General features: G+C 37.6%; 1 protein-coding gene across 4 annotated transcripts in view; it reads left to right on the top strand.

Moving 5' to 3' along the window:
- Positions 1-22862, top strand: part of CTNNA2 (catenin alpha 2) — a 1229110-nt gene that overhangs the window by 103739 nt on the left and 1102509 nt on the right. Inside the window, exon 2 of one of the 4 annotated variants that reach the window (XM_029231355.1) lies at positions 14098-14232. The exons of the other annotated variants lie outside the window; for them this stretch is intronic. The gene's annotated coding sequence lies outside the window, so the exon portion shown is untranslated. The remainder of the gene's footprint in view (positions 1-14097; positions 14233-22862) is intronic. 4 annotated transcript variants of the gene reach the window in all.

Below are 22862 nucleotides of genomic sequence, written 5' to 3'. Positions count from 1 at the left end.
GGGTGAAACCCCTCACCAGCGCTCTTAAGAGTCCTGCCCGTAGATGACCCACATCAACTTCAGGAAGATGGACCTGCTGCTCTGGTTTGCTCCTAGAAGCCCGGTTTTTCATGAACTACTTCAGGTAGGTCTGACTTTTCCCAGGACAGGCATTTGTCCATCTCCCTAGATTCTGCTGCTGCCTGGCTTGCCTTCCGTCACCACACAGCTGGGTAAGTGTACTGAAAGCACAGACAGAAAGCGAGGAAGTCCTGAGGCTTCATTTTCCCTCCAAACAGTATTAACCACTGTAAAGAGTCTCCTTGGAGTTTAGTACAAGAGCATCTCTTTTGGAGGACAAGACCTGAACTTGAATCCTGGGTCTACAAATGAGGAATCCTGGCCAAATTACTTAACATTATTGAATCTCAATTTCCTCATTTCCAAAATAAAGATAATCATAACTGTCTCTCAGGATTGCTGTGAACAGCAAATGAGGAGAGCATTAGTCTAAAATGGTTAGCCCAGCGCTTGGCACTTAGGTGTCTGGACTATGTTACCTCCTTTTTCTTCTCTGTAATTACCTTTTTTTCAGACTTATTTATGAATGACTTTGGAAATTTTTCTCAATAATCAAACATTTAAAAGATGAAAGTTTGTCACTATTCAGACTCTGAAAACACTTCTAAATGAGATCAAACATTTGTTAGTAATGACAATTTCAATTCAATAAATTGCCAATTGAGATATTTAGATGTCTACTTCTGTTTGCTTTGTTAAAAAAAATCAACCACATTTACCTGTGTTGGGGAGGAGAGGAATTAAGTAGAAGGAGGTAAAGGGGATTTTATGGGAGATGGACATTTTCTCTATTTAATATTTTGTTTTGGGTGGTGGTTACACCAGTGTATACAGTTTTTAAAACTAAACATACTAAATATATCTGTGCTTTTTATTTAACAAACAAATATACTGAGGTATAATATACCTCGGTTTAAAAAAGCACCCACATTACTTTATATAGTATTTTAAAAGGTTATATCTTCTACTTTATTCCATCTAAGAGTCCAGAACAAGAATCTCATTATTTTGTTAGTCAAGGCTCATATATTTTTTTATATATTGTTTATAAGACCAGGTATTAGTATATCTGAGATTAAATTTATGGGGTGTGCATGCTCATTGATAGATGATATCATTCATTTTTAGTGTTTGCTTTTCTCTCATTTTTGAACCTACAACTTCACTAGGCATTGAGCCTGTTGTAAAATATGTGGGTCAGTTTTTTATAGAGTTTAAATTAAAAGCCTTATGCATTTAAACTTGGTATTAAAATAACATTATTTCATTCATAAATGAAGAAGTTCAGAGATTTCCTTGTTTTCTGAAATGGAGTTATGCATCATTTAGGAAATATGTCTACTAAAAACTTTAAAGCATAACTTCCACTTTAATTTAAATTTATTTTACTTAAGTTTACCCATTTGAAAATGTGAGTATACAAGTTTACAGCCATGTTCTTCATGTTGGTTTTACATTTTAAGCTTTCCAAGTTCATGATTTTCCTCTTTGATCTTAGTGCATTTCAAATGTTCCTGTGAGAACCATAGTTCAGTTGCTTAAGGCATGTGTTTTACATAATGTTAAGATGTTAGGATCACCTGTAAGTTCTTATAATTGGACTCCATTGTATTATGTATTATGGTTGCTTACAACCCCAAGTAGTTTCAGAATGTTTAATGCTTTCTTCATTCTTTGAAGGAATGATGCATTTTTAGTTTAATTTCACTTATTTGTTTTCAGATAAAATTTTCCAATATTACATTAAATGATATTTAATGACATCAAAATCTACTTAGGGATTTTAAAAATATATATTTATTTAGATGAGTTTTGTAAAAATATTGATTCATATCGAAAGACATAGCTTTCATTTAGAAATGTTATTTTAGGTCATTTTGCAGTGATATGACAAGGTACTGGAAAGTCAGTGACATTTGCCCTTTCAAACTGCAGGAAGACTATTACAAATTATTTCAGGCTTGAAGAAGTTACAAGAAATATATATAATATTTTGATCAGCAGAAGTACCTTCATCCTTTCTAAATCATTTATTGTAGGTAGCCTAAAACTTATTTTAAACCATTAATTAATTTGGTGCTTTAAAATACACTGACTTTTCCCCTATGATTTTGAAATCCAATTAGGTCAGGTATATAAAGGTAAGTGGTGTTTTAAGGTGTTACCAGTTTAATAGTGCTGGCACTCTGCATGTGTTTATGACAGTTTTGCTTCATGCAGTCACTCTGAGCTGAATACATTTGCTGTTCTAAAAATGGGAGAATCTAACTTTAATTCAGTCCCTTTGTTTAGGAAGGTGATATTGTGTCCTTTTTATCCGATACTTTAATGTAAAATTTTATAAATTCATTTGATAAATGTAAGTGGAAAATGTTTGGCTAGATTATTTAGATGATACTTGGGTATACTAACGTCATCACTGCCTTTAATCAGGTGTGGTCATTGAGGTGTGAATAGCTGCCATGTAGATATCCTCATGTGGACTAGTAGGCCCAGACAGTACAACAACTGAATGGAAATTGTAAATGAGTGAAAAGTACCCCAGCACTCAGTAGCTCCATAGCTAGAAGTACATGTTTCACTACGTATTTTGCTTTTAAATTTTCTGTTTAGATATTTTGGTCTTTTTTCTATTAGGTCATTTGTCTTTTTCTTATTAATATGTGGCATTTCATTATATTTTCAAGATAATATTCCTTTGTTGGTTGTATAAAGTTCAACTATTTTCTGCCATTTTTTATTTAATGGGGACTTTTGATGCTGCTACTTTTGAGATAAATAATTTATCATTGTTTTATCTTGCATTTTGTGGGTTTCCTTTTTAGTGGAGGGCATCTTGCTTAGGAATTCTTCTCTAATCTTAAGGACAGAAAATATTTTCCGATATTTTCTTTTCAGTTTAAACATTTTTTCATTGTATTTTCTTTTTAGTTTAAACATTTTTTCATTTTATATTCAAATCTATCATTTGTCTGGAATATATTTTTAAGTATGAGTCAGGTAGGAATCTAATTATGTTTTTCATTGTGTGGATGAATACAGTTTCCCCAGTAGCATTTGTAGTCTGTTTTTACGTTTTTTTTTTTTTCTTGTATAAATTTATTTTATTTTTACTTATCTTTGGCTATGTTGGGTCTTTGTTGCTCTGCGCGGGCTTTCTCTAGTTGCGGCGAGCGGGGGCTACTCTTCGTTGTAGTGTGTGGGCTTCTCATTGTGGTGGCTTCTCTTGTTGCAGAGCACGGGCTCTAGGTGTGTGGGCTTCAGTAGTTGTGGCGTGCAGGCTCAGTTGTTGTGGCTCACGGGCTCTAGAGCGCAGGCTCAGTAGTTGTGGCGCACAGGCTTAGTTGCTTCACGGCATGTGGGCTCTTCCCGGACCAGGGCTCGAACCCATGTCCCCTGCATTGGCAGGTGGATTCTTAACCACTGCACCACCAGGGAAGCCCATGTAGTCTGTTTTTGCAAGCTCATCTGCCATGTACCCTCTGTCCACATTGACTTTCCATGTAACATAGATCTGCTCCTGGGCTGTCTCTTCTGTCCTGGTCTGTTGGACAATTTCTAAGTCAGTATATTTTATCATTATTGCTGATTTGTAATAAGCCTTAATATCTAGCCAGATAAGTATTGTATCTAATTTTCCACATGGTGCGTATTTTCCTTTCTTTCAGTCTTTTTGTATTTTAAATATGTTGTCTGTTAAATGGTATATAACTGTATATTTAAGAGCCACACTGGCTATCTCTGCTTTTTTTTTTGGCACATTCTCTTTTTTTATTACTTTTATTTTATATTGGATTATAGTTGATTAACAATGTTGTGTTACTTTCAGGTATACAGCAGAGTGATTCGGTTATACATATACATGTATCTACTCTTTCTCAAATTGTTTTTCCCTTTAGGTTATAACAGAATATTTAGCAGAGTTCCCTGTGCTGTACAGTGAGTCCTTGTTGGTTATCTATTTGAAATATAGTACTGTGTATATGTCAATCCCAAACTTCCAATTTTTTTATCTCTGCTTTTTAATAATTTATTGTAGCCTACTTTCATTTTGCTTGGGATTCCTGCCATATTTGACATTACTACTAATAGCATACGTTGTACATTTTTTATTTGATTCTGTCGTTTTGAATTTTTACCCTACTTTTAATTTTCTTCTTAGAATTCTCTTCATTTTGTAATCAGGTATCAGACCAGGTTCTAAACCATATGTAGTAATGCTGGTATGTCTTGAGGCCCTGGATCTCCCTCACGACCACAGAAATTCACTGTTTTTTCAAGGTCTCATTAAAGATTTAATCCTGTGTTTAAAGGTGCCTACAGGGCCCATTAGACATCTGAACTCTTCCACCAGTGGGCCAGTTTAATATAATCTTTATTCAATCCTCCTTTTGTCATCAAATTAAATATTTTTATTGCCTTGGCTTTTTTTTTTTTTTTTTTTTTTGCGGTATGCAGGCCTCTCACTGTTGTGGCCTCTCCCGTTGCGGAACACAGGATCCGGACAAGCAGGCTCAGCGGCTATGGCTCACAGGCCTAGCCGCTCCGTGGCATGTGGGATCCTCCCAGGCTGGGGCACGAACCTCCATCCCCTGATCGGCAGGCGGACTCTCAACCACTGCACCACCAGGGAAGACCCTGCCTTGGCTTTTAAAATAGCATGTTTGTTTGGGGAGAAATCAGGAGAATATGGTTTAACCTCCAAATCTTTGGCTATTCTTCAGCACAAAGGAAAGATATTTCTTCTGAACAAAGTTCCCACAAGCTTGTGGGCCATCTGATACTGAAGACAGAAAATTTAATGGCAAATGCTTGGCTCTCAGATGTTATTACAAAAGTCACCACTATTTCGGGAAAGGCAAGTAGGTCTGAATTGGAGCTTTGGTCAAGAAATGCCCATTGTAGCAACCCCGACTCCTGATTAGATTTTAGAAATCCATGATTTTTAGGATCTGCTTCTTTTTTTTTTCTTTTTTAATTGGGTTGTTAATTTTGATATTGAGTTGTATGAGCTGTTTGTGTATTTTAGAAATTAAGCCCTTGTCTGTCGCGTTGTTTGCAAATGTTTTCTCCCAGTCCACAGGTTGTCTTTTCATTTTGTTTAGGGTTTCCTTTGCTGTGCAAAAACTTGTAAGTTTGATTAGGTCTCCTTTATTTTTGCTCTTATTTCTTTTGCCTTGGGAGACTGATCTAAGAAAATATTACAGTGATTTATGTCTGAGAATGTTTTGCCTATGTTAACTTCTAGGAGCTTTTTGGTCTCATGTCTTATAATTAAGTCTTTAATCCATTTTGAGTTTATTTTTGTGTATGGTGTGAGGGTGTGTTCTAACTTCAATGATTTACATGCAGCTGTCCAGTTAGGATCTGCTTTTTGAAGGTGTAGACGTTTGAGAAATTCACCAGTTCCTCTGTCACCTTTTTCGAGATATTCATGAAATATTTTTATCTTATCTTTGAGTTTGTCAAATTCTAATATCCAGAACTGTGCCTGGCTCCCAGGAGTCATTAAATAAATGTATGTTGGGAAAGTTAAAAGGGATGTGGGATGGAATCCTGACTGGAAGACAGCTAAGTGACAAAAATTAGGCAGAAATGAAAATTCTTTCACCCTCCCACCTGTAGAGGGAGAAAAATACCACAATGATAATGGAATTTTATATACAATGACTTTGGCAGTTTCCCAGTGCTGTTAATTTTAGGAAGACACACCTAATTTAATTTTTGGCTGCTGTTCCTCTCATAGAAGAAACTGATTTATTACACTTGAAAACTGATGTTCTGATTTTCAAGAATGCCAGAGGGATTGAATACTGGCAGCTGTGAAATATCTTTCCATACCAGTTCGTGAGAATCTTAGTGGGCAGTGGATTTAGTGATGATTTCAATGTTTCAGGAAAGCTAGTGGCTGCTGTACCTTTATGTAGCATACATATGAGAATCAACTAAAGCAACAGTCTTCTTTGTGTTTGCGTGAAATTTTGTAAGGTCAGCCTGGTGATGCTTAACATTTTCAGTGATCAGAAGTCTGGAATTGACCATAATCACCTATGCCTTTGAATACTTTTTAAAGAGTAATAATTTGGTAAGTAACTCAGGTTGGTTAATGGCTTCTTTATGGTCCTTGTTAGTGAGAAGGTTTGGAAAAAATTCAGTGATTGAAATGGCCCGACTATCCGCTGCCTTGTTACCTGCTCTCAGTATTACCAGGTGCTTGATGCATGCAGCCAAGGCAAGAATGTCTGAAAGGTTATATTGGGCAAGCAGAAATTTAATTCAGATTCTGATGTTGTAGTATCAAAAGGTGTGACAAGCAGAGTAATGGTCCCTCAAAGTTGTCCGCTGTCTGATCCCCAGAACCTGTGAATATGTTCTCTTTCATGACAAAGGGGATGTTGCAGATGTGATTAAGGTTAGAGACCATGAACTGGGGAGGTAATCCTGGATTATATGGGTGGCTTAGAAAATGGAGAAAAGGAGCTGTGAACCAAGGTATGTAGTGGCGTCTAAAGCTGGGAATGGGCCTCAGCTGATTGCCAGCAAGAAACTGCAGACAGTTCTACAACCTCTAAGGACTGAATTCAGGGAACAACCTCAGCAAACAAAGAAACATTCTTCTCTAGAGCCTCTGGAAAAGATGCAACTCTGCTGACACCTTGATTTTTGTCTGCTGAGACTCATTCTGGACTTCTGACGTACAGTACTTCAAGGTTATAAATTTGTGTTTGCTTAACCTACTAAATTTGTAGTAATCTGTTATAGCAGTGATAGAAAATTAATACAAAGGGTAACTGATTTTTCCCTTTAAAATGGTCATGGATACAAAGAAGAAATCTAATAAAATTTATGAAGACATCTCATTCTTAAATATAACGTTTTTCTTATCTGAAGAAGAACAAAGTGTTGGCTAATTTATGTAATCTGAATTAAATAATATTTTCCTAGAGTGTATTTCCTGATGAGTAGGTAATAAGTATGAGGAAAAAAGTCAGAACCCTCCATTCAAATAAAAATTCATTTACAGCTTTGAGTTTTGGTGCTGAGTGATTTGATTTTATCATTGTGTTCCCTTTTCAGTGAAAAAGGAGCTGTATTTAACTTCCCAAAATGTTAGTTGATTAACTTTTTTGGCCGCTCTGAAAAGCAAACTATTAGGATCACCCCAAATTATTCCCTAGATCAGTGTGTCTTGGCTAAACTTTCATGTGTAAATCAAATCCCTCCATAATCTTGTTTTTAAATATTCCTCTTGGAGATGTACCTCAGAGAAGGATCACACATACAACCCTGTGTTATTTTTAACTTCCTGTCGGTGGAGACAAATCCAGAAAGAGAAACATTAGTCTTTGCTATGACTTTGATTTTGCTAGATTTTAGAGTTTATAATTTTTCCCAAGGATAAAAAAGACAGGGAGAAGTAAAAGTCCATGGGTTGACAAATTCTTTGCCATTTCCCATTTTTTTCAGCTGACAGTGATTAACCATACCTATACAAAAACATCTTACTAAATATTCATGAGTCTGTTCAGGATAGTTTTATGGTGTACTACACTTCTTCGTTTCAGTAATAGAAAACGCAGATGGGAAAATGGAATTGAAGGTATGCATATGAAACTGAAAAGGAACCAGTGGAATAAATCAGTTTTATCACTTACTAAATCATTCTCCTGGCAAAAAACAGTAGTAGTTCAAATGGATTTATCTTATTCCAAATTATATACGAAATTAACTTTCACATTTTGTTTCTTCCATAATCTAACTAGGCCTGTTGTTACAGTTTAGAGAATTGCAGATGGTATGGTGTTTCTACTTTAGTGTGAAATCACAAAATTAAAAAAATGATGAGCATGAAGATATAGAGCTGAATGTGTAAACATGATAACTGATTTAAGAGAAATAATATGGACAGATTATAAGCAGACCTTGTAACCTATATTATGACTTAGAAGTGGTTAAGAATGTAGGCTGAGCCTGCTTGAATCTTACTGGTTACTCCATATTGGGACAATTTTTAAACTTTAGAGGATCTCAGTCTTCTCGTGTATAAAAGGGGGATTATAATTGTACTTAGGTTTGCAATGAGCATTAAATGTGTTAACCTGTAAAGTAGTTAAAACATTGCCAGACACGGGATAAATGATCAACAAATGTTTGCTATTATTTTAATCTTTAATTATAAACATTTTCAAACATACACAAAATAGAGTTGCTTATATGACTAGCTTCTTTTTTATAATGAACTGTCATATATTCCTCACCTGGGTGCTAGAATTATACAAATGTTGCCAGTTTTTAAATGTGTCTCTTAGATTTTTGTCTGGATGTTATAAAGCATGTCATTTTACCCCTAAACGCTATTCTTAAAAATATAAAATATGGGCTTTAAAAGAACATAACCATTTTGTCATTGTCCCATCTAGCAAAATGTAAAATAATTTATTGGTTTCAGCTAATATTCAGGCCACAATTAGGTATTCCAGTTTGCTTTAAAAATATTTTTTCGTAGTTATTTGTGTGAATCAGAATTCAAACAAATTCCATATATTGCATTTGTTGTTATGTTTCCTAGGCCCTTCTCCCTTTCTCTCTCTCTCGCTCTCTTTTAAAGTTCAGGTTTATTGAGATGTAATTCATATTCAGCAAATTTTACTACTTTTAGGTGTGCAATCCTATGGATTTTGACAAATCTATCTATTTGTGTAACCACCAGCATAATCAAGAAGTTCTTTCGTGCGCCTTTTAGTCTATTCCCTCCCTGTTACCACAGTTCCTTGAAACAACAGATATTTTTATCTGTCCCCATAGTTTTTTCTTTTCCAGAATATCCTATAAGTGGAATCATGCAGTGTCTAACCTTTTAAGTCTAGCTTCTTTCACTTAGCATAATTATTCTGAAATTGGTCTTGTTGTTCCCTTTATCATAGCTTGTACCTTTTTCATTGCTGAGCACTATTCCATCATATGGCTGATGGTTGTTGCCACAGTTTGTTTATCCAGTCACAAGTGGATGGACATTTGGAATGTTTGTCATTTGGGTTATTTTGGGTGATTATGAATAAATCTTAATATAAACATTCACAGTAGGCTTTGTGTGGATATATGTCTTTTCTTTGGGTTAAATGTCCAGGAGTATTTATCTAGGTTTGCTGGGTCACATGGTAAATGCACGTTTAACTTTTTACAACACTGCAAACTGTTTTCCAGAGTGGCTGTACCATTTTGCATTTCCAAAGCAATATATGAGAATTCTGTTTGCTCCACATTTTAGTCAACGCTTATTATTTTCAGTATTTTTTATTATTGTTTGACCATTCAAAAAGGTGTAAAGTGATGCCTCATTGTAGTTTTAATTTCCATTTCCTGATTACTAATGACCTTGAGAATCTAAATGTGCCTGTTTTTCTGACCCCTCTTTTAGTCAAGACCAGGCTGTCTCCCACACATTTATTTATTTATTTATTTTTGATTCAATTATTTGGTTGAGGAAACTGAAAATCTTGTTTCTTCTTCATTTGTTGTTTAACATGATCCCCTATCCTTCATCATTCTTATAAGCAGAAAATTAGCTTCTAAATTAAGTTTCGGATATATGTTTTTGATGGAATGCTTCATAGGCCATCTGTTTCATATTGTATCACTTCTGAAGGCACCTAACATCTGATTGACACTGGGTTCAGATGCTGCCAGTGTTATCCCTTCATTCTAAAGATGACCATCAAGACTTGCATGGTGGCACAGTGGTTAAGAATCTGTTTGCCAATGCAGGGGACACGGGTTCGAGCCCTGGTCCTGGAAGATCCCACATGCCGTGGAGCAACTAAGCCCCTGTGCCACAACTACTGAGCCTGTGCTCTAAAGCCTGGGGGCCACAACTACTGCAGCCCGCCCACGTAGAGCCCATGCTCCACAACAGGAGAAGCCACCACAATGAGAAGCCCGTGCACCGCAACGAAGAGTAGCCCCCACTCACTGCAACTAGAGAAAGGCCGTGCACAGCAATGAAGACCCAACACAGCCAAAAATAAATAAATACATAAAAAATCAATCAATAAATAAAGATTCTCATCAACTGTTCATCTAATAGTTTCATCCATTTACCTTTTCCTGAATCAGTTATCTTGTTAGGTGTTACAAACAGGTGTTATATATTCTAATTTTCCCCTTTCTCTGTATTTATCGGTTGGTTTTCTTCTGTAAACGAAGAGTTTTCCTCACTAGGGCTACCCAGTTACCTTAGAGTTTATTTAGAAAAGTTGGAATTGGTAACTTTTAGAGGAAGGAGTTAGTTTCCTTGAAATTTCCAGTGATAATTAATGGGTGATGGTCATGGTGGGAGTGAATTTTTTTCTTCCTTCTTGTTGTCTTTATCATTGCATGTCATTATGAATTCATGATTTTTGTATATTCAGTGTGTTTCAGTCGATTTCAGTGATTCCTGCTTAGTTCAAATTCAGGTTATATTAATGAGGTAAAAAAGAAAAGCAAAATGTAGAAGTCTGTAGATTTTTATATGTACTTGGATCTGATTCCTGGATGTTTTTTTATGGTTGATTTGTATATAATGCATGCACCAATCTCACATTCATGAAATTATCTCGCTCCAGAAAAAGAAAAATAACATGGTAGTATTTCATGGGGATTGATATAAATTAATAAATTAGAAGAACTGACATTGTTATGATACCAGGTATTTCTATCCAAGAACACCATCATTTCTTTTCTTTCAAGTATGTTTTTCGATCTTTCAGGAGTGTTTAAATATTTTCTTCATGCAAGTTTTTCACATTTCTAAGTAGTTTGTCTTTTTGTTGCTGTTTTAAGTCATGTCTTTTGTTCCATTAGATTTTAAAATTGTGTATTTTTATTTGTATGTATGAAGGCTACTGGTACCTTTTATTGTTTGCAGTAGTTTTTCACTTGGCTTTTGAGGCATTTATTTGTAGTGTGAGATAATCCTACCTTTTCTTTTCTAATTCTCATGTGTCCAATTGTTTTGTTTTAAGTGTGTTGGATTACACTTCCTAGGCAACGTTAAGTAAATAGTGGTGGCAATAGTGGACATACATTTCTTATTCCTGAGTTTACTGTCAATATTTCTTGCCTTTCCCCACTAAGGCAGAGTTGGCTTTTATTGTTACATGACTGTAATATGTAAAGAATGGGAATATGGGACTGGTTTTAATACATGATACTTTGTCTCAGAGCTGGCCGGCAACTGCAAATGGCATTTTAATGAGAAAATGTGTCAGTGATGTGATTTTTTTTTCCCTTTTAATTCCTGGTGCAGCAGGGAATGCACTTGCACAGCTGGACATGCTTGCTGACCTGACTTGCTCTCTGTGCTGGCTACAGCTGCCTCTCACCCCCACTGTGCCCCTATTGTGTCGGGCAACAGGTCTAAACAGGCCTCTGGAGTCAATCCTCATTTTCCCCTCCTCTTAGCCTACATTCTGGTTTTCTTTCCCTAAAAGAGACTCAGAAAATAGTGTATTTAAGTGTATTGTGCCTAAAACTCGTTCGAAAACACACCCTTCATTTTTAGAATAAAACAACCCCCTAGGGCTTCCCTGGTGGCGCAGTGGTTGAGAGTCCGCCTGCCGATGCAGGGGACACGGGTTCATGCCCTGGTCCGGGAAGATCCCACATGCCGCGGAGCGGCTGGGCCAGTGAGCCATGGCCACTGAGCCTGCGCGTCCGGAGCCTGTGCTCCGCAACGGTAGAGACTACCAACAGTGAGAGGCCCGCGTACCGCAAAAAAAAAAAAAAAAAAAAGTAAAATAAAACAACCCCCTAGAGGAAAATGGAACTCCTGAAGTGGTCGTTGACCCCTTGGGCATCTGATGCCCCCATTTTCTCACTTGCTCTTGGCATGGGTGCTGAGGACGCTGTAGCTCTCTGCACATCACTGCTCTGCTGTCTGCTTCTCTGCTGTGTAGTAAATCTTCAAATATTACCAAACTGTCAAGAGTGTAGCATTCTTTTGATTATTTTCTGTCAAGAACATCACCTCCTAAAACCATGGCCTCCCTTCTTAGTTATTATTGTCAGCGCTGTCAGCTTTGCGGTCGGATGTGTTCTATTTTGGAGTCTGGCCTCCTGCTTCTTATTCCCCTATTCAGCCTCTGGCAGGCTCCCTATTTTTTAACTGTATAACATAAAAGTGTTTTATCCCTTTTTTTCAAAGTTTATAGTTTTTCTTTTCCACAAAGCCTTCCTTTTCTTTTAGTTTAGGTTTTTTTTTTTTCAGCACTTACCTTTTTTGTTGTTACTTTTGTTTTTAATTTAAATATGAAAGTTCACTTGGAGAAGCCTTTATTATCTTCTTCATCTTTTGTAATTTCACTTCTTACCACTAAATTATTGTAAGAGCAGATCTTTAGCTTTGGGTTGAGCTTTCTAGTTAAGATATATTTGCATTTATTTTAGCATTTTTATATTTTTTTAATCAGAAAATCGATTTTGAGTTCCTGCTGTTCTCAGTTATCTTGCAGCTAAATGAAATCTTTGAAGTTGATAATCCTTTCTAGAAATTGATAAAAGTATAGCCTCTTATAGAATGGGAAAATGTGTTTTCTGATAGGTATATGGATTTTATACAATAAGTAATTGTACAGAAAATGTACTGAGAAAAATGTTATATAATTACCCTGAAAGGAAAAGAGATGGTAAGCACCATCCATTCAATGAGTTTTTAGAGTTTCCTGTGCTATGGAACACTGTGCACAAGGCTTGAAGGCTCTTGGGGCAACAGTAAAGACGGACACATGGAATACTGGAAAACAATATTGGTACTTACATAAGTACCATATGAGAGGTACAGAGGATAACATATAGTCAGGGAGATATAAGACCTTTTAGCCTTTGATGATTCAGATAAATTAATGAAGAGATTATGAACAGAGGAAAATAATAGTACTTTCCTCATAGGGTATTTGGAGGGCTCAGTGGGCGGTGGGTCAAAGGGCTGAGCAAAATGATAGCACATAGTAATAGCTCAATCATTTTAGCAGTCAGTATTACTAATAATGATCAGAGGGTTTGAAATATTCCTAATTCTGTGTTATGAGCTGTACATTTTAAACTGTTAGCTGGGAGGAATGACATTCTATCCCAAAAATTGAGGCGTCTCAGCAGGCCACATGCCTGAGTAGAAGGCCATTACTTTTTTCCAGAGTGAGCCAAGGCCGTGCCTCCAGGAAGCCAAGACTACTCTTCGAAAGTAGTTTTAGGTCGGTGCCACTGCTTAGAATGGTGATGAGAGAGTTAGTGTTTTGAGTAATAAAATATACATTATATAATTTTAACCTGGAAAGTGATTTGTCTTTTTTATTTTAAAAGAAATAATTTCTCAGTTTTCCTCATCACAGTATCCATTGGCTTATAAATTAGAAGTGTGTGTGTTTTGTGTCCTAAATATTATCCTTATATACTTAATGAAAGGGTCTGAATTGTCTCCACTAGTGTCCTTTTTCTTTTCTGTAGTAAAGTTCATTAACCCCCATTGCCATTTAGAAGATAGGAGGCATATTATTGGGAAGAACTGTGTTTAAGACATTTCCTAGACTAAGCTTAGCCAAGAAAATGAAACGTTGGGAACTCAGTATTAAAAAGAAAGAAGTGAAATATATTCTTGTGGATTAAGGAAAGAATGATGCTCATCTCGAGTCACAGTTGTTTCTCTGTGGCGATTTTCAGGTTGTTTTTCTTTTTTTTTTTTTTCCCTGAGACACCAGTTTACTCCTCAGAGTATTAGGAATGAGTGGAAACTAAGCAGTGACTATTGAAGGCTTAAATCAAATTGAGAAAGATCACTGTCTCACTGAGCTGCAGGTGTCTCCTAACTTCTCTCTAGGAATTTGAAGACCGATCTTGGCAAGAACAAAAATGTGTTCAGTCTTCAAATTTAATTAGAAAGCAAAGCTTATAACTCCCTCTTGTAGGTATACACAATCAAAGTTAAGTATTTTCACCGTAGATGACACTTTGCTTTCTGAAACCTTTGAGTACTTAACCCTTCATGTCCTCCTTTCCCCCCAGTGGTTACAAGTTTGACTGCAAAGGAATATAAAGGTGAAGGTTTCCTAGTGAAAACAGGTTTCATTTGCTACACCTGCTGTAACCGCTCCTTTGAGGAAGCTTGTGAGCTTTTTTCCTGGAGACTTTTCGAAACAGGTATGTTTAATCATGCTATGCTGGTCCATATTTTGCAAACTTATATGTATATGAGAAGGGACTTTTTCTTGGCCCTAGGTTTTCTTGTAGCACTTCTCAGGGAATACAAAGATTATTGTGTTTTGTTTTTTTTTTTTTTGCTGTACGCGGGCCTCTAACTGTTGTGGCCTCTCCCGTTGCAGAGCACAGGCTCTGGACGCGCAGGCTCAGCGGCCATGGCTCACGGGCCCATGTGGGATCTCCCCGGACTGGGGCACGAACCCGTGTCCCCTGCATCAGCAGGCGGACTCTCAATCACTGCGCCACCAGGGAAGCCCAAGATTGTTGTATTTTAAAATAGTTATTCAGCTACTGTCCTTATTTATTCAAATATGATGAAAACCTACTGTACTTAATTTGTTAAATGTCTTCAGATATTCAGGAGCCAGTTGATGTTTTCTAACTGATGGGGAGATAATATAATATATTGATATGAACTTTGCATTCCAAAGGAATTAGTAGATGACAAAATATCCTTCATTATTCTTTTCTAGCATTTTCTTAATCTTTTTCATAAACACATTATACTCCTATTTTAAAACTTATGCTTTGTTCTTTAAAAAAAAAATTACATTTGCTCTTTCAGGACAAGACTTTTTCTGTGGCTGATAGAGGCCTGTTTGTCTGGAACATGTGACTCGATTACTTTTTTCTTGATACAGGATGACTAGAGCTACAATAAACATTATTGTCTGGCAGGATTGGTAATTTGCTTTTTAAAAATGTGTCAGATGGGGCTTCCCTGGTGGTGCAGTGGTTGGGAGTCCGCCTGCCGATGCAGGGGACGCGGGTTCGTGCCCCGATCTGGGAGGATCCTGCATGCCGCGGAGCGGCTGGGCCCGTGGCCCATGGCCGCTGGGCCTGCGCGTCTGGAGCCTGTGCTCCGCAACGGTGGGGGACCACAGTGATGGGAGGCCCGCGTGCCGCAAAGAAGAAGAAAAAAAAATGTACCAGATGAAGGAAAAGCTGTATTTTATTTGAAAATTAAATGTAAAATGAGATATCATCCAAACCTTTTAATATAAAAAATGGCTTAATTTTTGGTCATTTCAGATGACATCAGCTCTTCCTGAGTAATCAGTTTCACCATTTTGTTTTGCTCTAAGCACAAGGACTGAATGCAACGTGTTGTTTTATCTCCTTCTCCTTCTCTGTTCTCCTCTAGTGTATTTGTATTGCTTTAAGAGATGTGGGACATATTTCTGTTGGTGTATAAATTCAAAACTTCAGCATAAAAAAATGAATGCAATAACTGAGGCTTTTATTGTTTAAAAGAAGCAAATCATCATAAAATTCTACCATCAATGAATATGATCATTTGAAATTTTCCTGTGCAATTTTAATTTAAGTTGCCTCATATTGGATCATTGAACCTAGTATTCTGGTTTGTACCAGAACACTATTTGGGAATGTACTGCATAAAATGAGACAATTTATGTGAAAGAGGCTTGTCAATAGAATATATTTATAAATGTTATTTTGAGGAATGTTTAACCATGACTTAGAAAAAGACATTGAAAAGGGTGTTATGATGGAATTTTTCTGACATGAATGCAGTTATCACCCCAAATGACACGGTTGACTGTCTGTCTATTAGGCACATTCATGAAGAAAGACATGCTGCAGGGGGCAAAACAGCAACTGTGTCATAAGATTCAGCTTTAATTATTTAAGCTTCCCATCATTGTTTTGCATTTATTTATACAAAAATCTTCCAGTGACATTTCTTACACAGGTTTTCCCCGCTATCCAAAAGTAGAGCATTCCTATGAAACCTTTCATAAGCTGAAATGGTTTCACCTTAAAACAAAGAAACAAATACCTTAGAACACAACTTGCTAACAGGATGCACAATAGAGATAAACCACAGATGCTCACAGACACAGTTCAAGGCTTGATGCTGAGATGTGGAGCGTAGTTCCCAGGAAGGAGCTTGATGGAACCGCCCTTGCTGCTCAGGATGCCCTCCCTCTGTAAGGGCTCCCTACAAAACACATGCTGAGTGCGCTGTTTTTGATTTTCGCCTTTGTTTGTAAAAGCGAAAATCCTTTTCAGATCTCTTTCTCTTAGCAAAACCAGGTACTAATGTAGGTCTTTCATAAAAGTGAGGAGGCATAAAGTGAACTTTCAAAAAGCAGGGGATACCTGTGTTGAGTTCCTTCCCATCAAAATCACAGAAAGAATTCTGCTGCTGACTGCTTGTCAGTGGATCATATTCCCATCTTATTTTAACTTTGCCAATCTTTTGGTGCTTAAAAGACTAACAGTTTTGTGGGGATATTGGTGTCCTGAGAGAGATTTTGAGAGATGCTGGTGTTGCTTTAGGAAAATGAATCTGCATTTTATATATGCGTAGCCTGTTCTAAGAGTATGATATAGAAAGGGTTTACTTTTTGGTTGTTTCTTTTGATATTGACTAACTTGTTTGTTTTCTTTTTACTTCCTATTCATTTTTTCCCCAGAGGTGGTCATTAGAGCTGGTTTTAATGTATTTATTTTTTTCTGGATTAGAAAAGTTAAATCATCTATCTGTCTCCCTCTCACTTTCACTTCTCTTTTCTGCTGTCTCTTGGAAGAGTGTGAGCCAATGAGTTGCTTTTTGCAGTAATGCCAGATGACCAGTTGATAATGTGCGTGCGTAAATTCCTTTTTGTGTGTGTGAGACAGTTTTGAGATTGGAGTTTTATTTTTTAAAGTTTAATTTCCTGATCTTCCACGTTCAAAAAATACCATCTCTTTCACACATACCACACACACACCAAACAAACTCTTGCCTTTATAAGTCAAAAAATCTTTCTTTAATGCAAAAAAGGGATTTTTTTAGTTTTTGTAACCACAGTGGCCAAGGGTTGCATGGCTTTAGACATGGCTGAACCCTGGTCTGTTTCTATCTCTTGGGCTTGCTTTCATCTCTGTTACTTTCATTCTCAGGCTCTGTGTGGTGTTTTACCTGCTCACCTCTGGCAGCTCCAGCAGAAAGTGAACACCTCTTCTGTAAAAGCTCCATCAATAGCACAGCGAGGGCTTCCCTGGTGACGCAGTGGTTGAGAGCCCGCCTGCCGATGCAGGGGACACGGGTTCGTGCCCCGGTCCGGGAAGATCCCACATGCCGCAGAGCGGCTAGGCCCGTGAGCCATGGCGACTGAGCCTGCACGTCCGGAGCCTGTTGCTCCGCAACAGGAGAGACCACAACAGTGAGAGGCCCGCGTACAGCAAAAAAAAAAGAAAAAAATCACAGCCAATCTCTGATTGTTCCTAGCTAAGCCAGGAACAATGCTGTTTTTGAGCCTATTGCTGTGGCTCCCATGCTGTGACCCTCTAATTGGCCAGGCTTTGTCACATGGCACAGGAGTGGCCTTAGCCTGCTCTGAACCATGATGTTTGAAAGTGGAGTAGCAGAATTCGCCAGGTGCAGTTACCAGTGAGAGAAACAATCATGTCCATTTCCATTGTTCTTGTTAGAAATGATGTGCAAATTCTGGATTTTTAAATACATAGATGTCATTCAAAGTCTCAAATCTTTCATTTGAGTCTTAGGGATTTGCCATCCCAGGCTGGAGCCAGGAGCTAGTTTGAGTCACATAGGGAGCCAGGGATAGCTCTCAAGATCCTGGGGGAATCTTTAGGTCCAATGAGTGTGGGAAAGGAAGGGAAGATGACTACTGCTAGAATAGGTTGTTTTTCCTAAAGGGTTATATACCCTATGCTAGTGTAATGCTGTGTTAAGTTTTGTATGGACCCAAAGAAAAAGTTTATAACTCATAGCAGAAAGGAGATAACCAGTGATTGTCTCTGGCCCTCAGATGGTCTGATTTTGTAACTCATCTTTCTATGAGGTCTAGTCCTCTCTGAGCTTCCTTTTGATTTGCAAGAAGAGATGATGCCTAAAGGGTCTTTTTCTAAGGAGGCTCTCAGTGGTAAATTCAGTGATGTGTTCATCCCAGCAAGTATTTATTTAGTACTTACACAACAACCTCAGAATATTAGGATATGGAGAAGCCAAACTGTGCGCAGTTTTCTGTCCGTACAAGGAGATTAAGGCCCATTTGGTCAAAGAAGGTAAACACAGGAATAGTTTGACAAGATGGAATTATATTTTTTAACCTTTCTATAAAACCCTTACAGACATTCTAATTCCACTGTAATTTCAGTCTGTCAGAACTCTCCCAAATTTATTTTCTTCCCTACTCTACCTGGACATCACGGTTGAGGCTGAATGTCTCTAATGAACACACAGGAGCATTTCAGTTCCATTGTCCCCTTTATCAGTATGCTTTACTTAGATGTTCCTCAAACCTTGAACAATATAGCCTTTCACTTGACTTTCTCCTGAACCTCGGGTGCATTGCTACAGTTGTAGAACGTTGGGACACAGTTGGGTTACTGTTGTAGAACACAAGGAGCAGTCTTCAGTGAATACATAACTATCAACACTAGATCTCGCTCACCTTCAGAATTATTAAGTATAGCATTTCACTCTGATCACAGCCTTCTTTACTTGCAACACTTGCAGTGTGTCTTCACTCTTATTGCCCAGGCTTTTCTCCCTTGAACCGTATCTCCAGGCTGTTAACCTTCTTACTCCATCATGCTCCTGGTTTCTCTTTCTTCCCTATTCCCTGTTGACCTTCTCTCTGGCAATTCAGTTGAATTGCTGACCCACCATCTTCCTCCTGTCCATTACTTCCCCTACTTTTGTGCCTTACCTTTACAGCACAATTCCAACACCTATCAGTACTTCTACCTTCTTATTTCTTGTACCCATGTGGCCAGCACTTCTGAGGAGATACACAGCAATGTAGGTTGGCTTCACCACAAGTTCATGGTCATCAACTGCAGTTGTGCTCCAGTGACGCCCTTCTTTTTTTTTTTTCTTTCTTCTCTTTTTTTTCTTTCTGACACCTACTTGCTTCATTTAAAACTTAATTTTATTTTATTATGGTAAGAACACAAAATGAGATGTGCTGTCTTAAATTTTTAAATGTACAGTAATTGTTGTTGACTATAGAAATAGTGTTGTATAGCAGATCTCTAGAGTTTATTCATCTTGCTTAACTGAAACTTCATGCCCATTGATTTAGTAACTCCCCCTTTCCCCCTCCCTCTGCCCTGACAACCACCATTTCACATTTTGACTCTATGAATTTGACTATTTTAAATATCTCCTGTAAGTAGAATCATTCAGTATTTATCTTGCTATGACTGACTTATTTTATTTAACATAATGTCCTCAAGGTTCATCCATGTTTTTGCATATTTCCTTCTTTTTAAAGGATGAATAGTATTCCATTGTATGTATGTATTTTCTTTATCATTCATTTGTCCATGGTCATTTAGGTTGTTTCTACATCTTGGCTAATGTGAATAGTGCTGCAGTGAACATAGAGGAGTGCTAACATCTCTTTGAGATCCTGATTTCAGGTTTTTTTTTGGATAAAAAAACTTCAGTCTCAGAAGTGGGACTGGTGAGTCATATGGTAGTTCTATTTTCAATTTTTGGAGGAGTCTCCATACTGTTTTCCATAGTGACTGCAGCATTGTGCAATCCCATCAACAGTGCACAAAGATTCCAATTTCCTCACATCTTTGACAGCAGCTGTTGTCTTTTGTTTTTTTGTTAATAGTTATTCTGACAGGTGTGATGTCATATCTCATTGTGATTTTGATTTGCATTACCCTGATGATTAGTGATGTTGAGCACCTTTTCATATACCTGTTGGTCATTTGTGTGGCTTGTTTGAAGAAATGTCTATTCAAGTCCTTAGCCCCCTTTTTTTTTTTTTTTTTTTTGCTGTACGTGGGCCTCTCACTGTTGTGGCCTCTCCCACTGCGGAGCACAGGCTCCGGACGCGCAGGCTCAAAGGCCATGGCTCACGGGCCCAGCCACTCCGCGGCATGTGGGATCTTCCCAGACCGGGGCACGAACCCATGTCCCCTGAATCGGCAGGCAGACTCTCAACCACTGCGCCACCAGGGAAGCCCCTTAGCCCATTTTTAAGCCGGTCATTATTATTACTTTTTTTTTTCCTGTTGAGTTGTAGGAGTTCTTTATATATTGTGGATATTAACCCCTTACCAGATATATGGTTTATGAATATTTTCTCATTCTGTAGGTAACATTTTCGTTCTGTTTATTGTTTCCTTTGCTGTGTAGAAGTTTCTTAGTGTTGTTTTTTAATCCCCTGAAATGATTTGGAATTATATGATTTTTTTTCTTTTAAATCTACCTTTGGATTTGCTATGTAGCCCTTTAATGATACTAAAATCCTACAGTCAAAGAGAGGTAGAATTAATATTCAAAAACAGAAGGTCAGTCAAAGAGAGGGATAATAATATTGGGCTTAATCCATGACTTAGGAGTATGTTTTTAAACTGGTGGGAGTAAAATACCCTCTTGGTAATAGTTTTGACCTCAAAGTTGTCAGGGAGGTTAAACAGTTTCTTAGTTTGATGTAGTCCCAGTTGTTTATTTTTGCTTTTGTTGCACTTGCTTTTGGTGTCATATTCATGAAGTCATTGCCAAGACCAATGTGATGAAGATTTTTCTCTGTTATCTTCTAGGAGTTTTTACAGTTTCAGGACTTATGCTTAAGACTTTAATCCATTCTTCTCTCTTTTTATTTGTTCTTTATTGGTCTGTGCCAAATCATTTTCTTGGCAGTTTTTTTTCCAAATCCCCCTACTGATCCCCACCTCCTTCCACTTGATACCTTATTGTTTAGAGCAGCAGTATAGCACAGAGGTTAGGAGCAGGGACACATCTAGGCTGTGTTCAAGCCCTTGCTCTGCAGGTTATTTTGTGATCCTGGGTAAATAATTTAACTTCTCTTTGCCTCTCTGTCTTCATCTGTAAAATGGGGATAGTAATGGCATCTATCTGATAGAGATGTTTTCAAGGATCAAGTAAGTTGATGTTGGTTGAAAGCACTTAAAACAGCACCTGACACATAAGAGGAACTATGCAAGTTTATCATTAAAAATTTATCATTTTTAATATTGAGGCATTGAGGCTTTTAGACCTCATATCTCTGTTTCCATCCTCCATACCTATGACTTTGTCAGCAGCTTATCCACTCTTACTCATTGTCTTCATTCTCAGAAATGATACATTAATAGATCATCCTTTTTGCTTCTTCCTGCCTCCTGCCTAGCTTCATGTTTATCTTTCTTTTTCTTCTACATCTTAAATCTACTCCTTGATGCACAATCCATATCCTGAGCCTATAAACATACTAAAATATCTCCCATTCTAAAAACAATAAAAACATCCTTATTATCGTCATCACCATCCTTATCAGAAAACACAGATGAATAAAAGGCATCTTCCTCTGATAATTCCTCATATTCCCAGGTCCTTTCTTTATCTTTTCTTCTCTCACGTAGATTTTTTTTGAAAAGATTAGTCTTCCTCCTTAATGCAATGCCTTCTGGCTCTGACTGCAATTTGCTGATACGGAACAAGGAAGCCAAGGATTAACTGTTTGTCATATTCAAAGATTTGCTCTCTGTCCTTGGTCCACTCTGACCCTCTTCAGGATTTCACAGTATAGCCAATTTTGACTTTCCTGACGTAAGTTCTGTATCAACCATCCCACTCTCACCTGGTTCTGCTCCAGGTCTGACTTTCTCCTTGTCTCCTGTCTTAGGTCTAACTCACATTTCCTAAATATATGCTTTCCCCCACGTCCCATGTCTCACCCTGATCCTTCTCTATATATGTTCCCCGGGGTAATTTAATCTATTCCCATCATTTATATACTGTTTACCGGATGTGCTAGTGACTCACAAATCTCTATTTCTAGCCCCAAACTCTCTCCTGAGCTTTCAGACCTCTTTCCAGCTATTTCATAGATGTGAACATCCATAGGCATCCCAAATTCAGTACATCTAAAATTAAACTTTTTCTATTCCCAATTGTCACATTGTTCCAGAATTTTACCTTAGTGGATACCTTCACCATGAAACTAAAGAGCCCAGGACAGAAACCAGGTGTTCCTCTTAGAGTCCTTCCTCTCCTTGTATTCAAGCCCCTATTTATATCATGATACTTAAAATTGTATCTCACATCTCTCTCATCCTCAGTCTTAACTCTCACTGCCTTGCTTGAGGTCTTCATTTTCCTTTGCTGAGCTATTATAAGAATCTTTGAATGGCTTTTTCTCCTGTTGTCACCTGCTATCTGATCTATCTAATGTATAGTTGACAGTTACACTTCTAGAACATTGACCTGATTATGTGCTCTTTGGCTTAAACTTCTTAAATGGTTCCACATTTTATGATCCAGCTCTTGAAATATGCTGTATTCTTCACCATCCACCCCCAACCTCCTTTCTGGTCAGAACCCCTAAATGAACAAATGGAACAGATCTATTCCTCCATATGATGCTCTCTCTTAAATGCCTACATGCCTTGTTGTTCCAAATGCAAGTTTGTGTGTCTGATGTACAGCGAGGCCAAACAGTAACAAAACGTTTGTGTTTGGAGCAGAGGAAGGTTTTATTGCAGGGCCATGCAAGGGGAACAGGTTGCTTATGCCCCCCCAAACCCCAAACTCTCCAGAGTTTCAGCAAAGCACTTTTAAAGGCAAGGCG

This window comes from Monodon monoceros, unplaced genomic scaffold (assembly GCF_005190385.1).
Source record: "Monodon monoceros isolate NGI ecotype Baffin Bay Population unplaced genomic scaffold, NGI_Narwhal_1 Super_Scaffold_19, whole genome shotgun sequence".
Classification (NCBI taxonomy): domain Eukaryota; kingdom Metazoa; phylum Chordata; class Mammalia; order Artiodactyla; family Monodontidae; genus Monodon; species Monodon monoceros.
The sequence above is the reverse complement of the archived record's forward strand: the minus strand, read 5'-3'. Positions and strand labels throughout refer to the sequence as shown.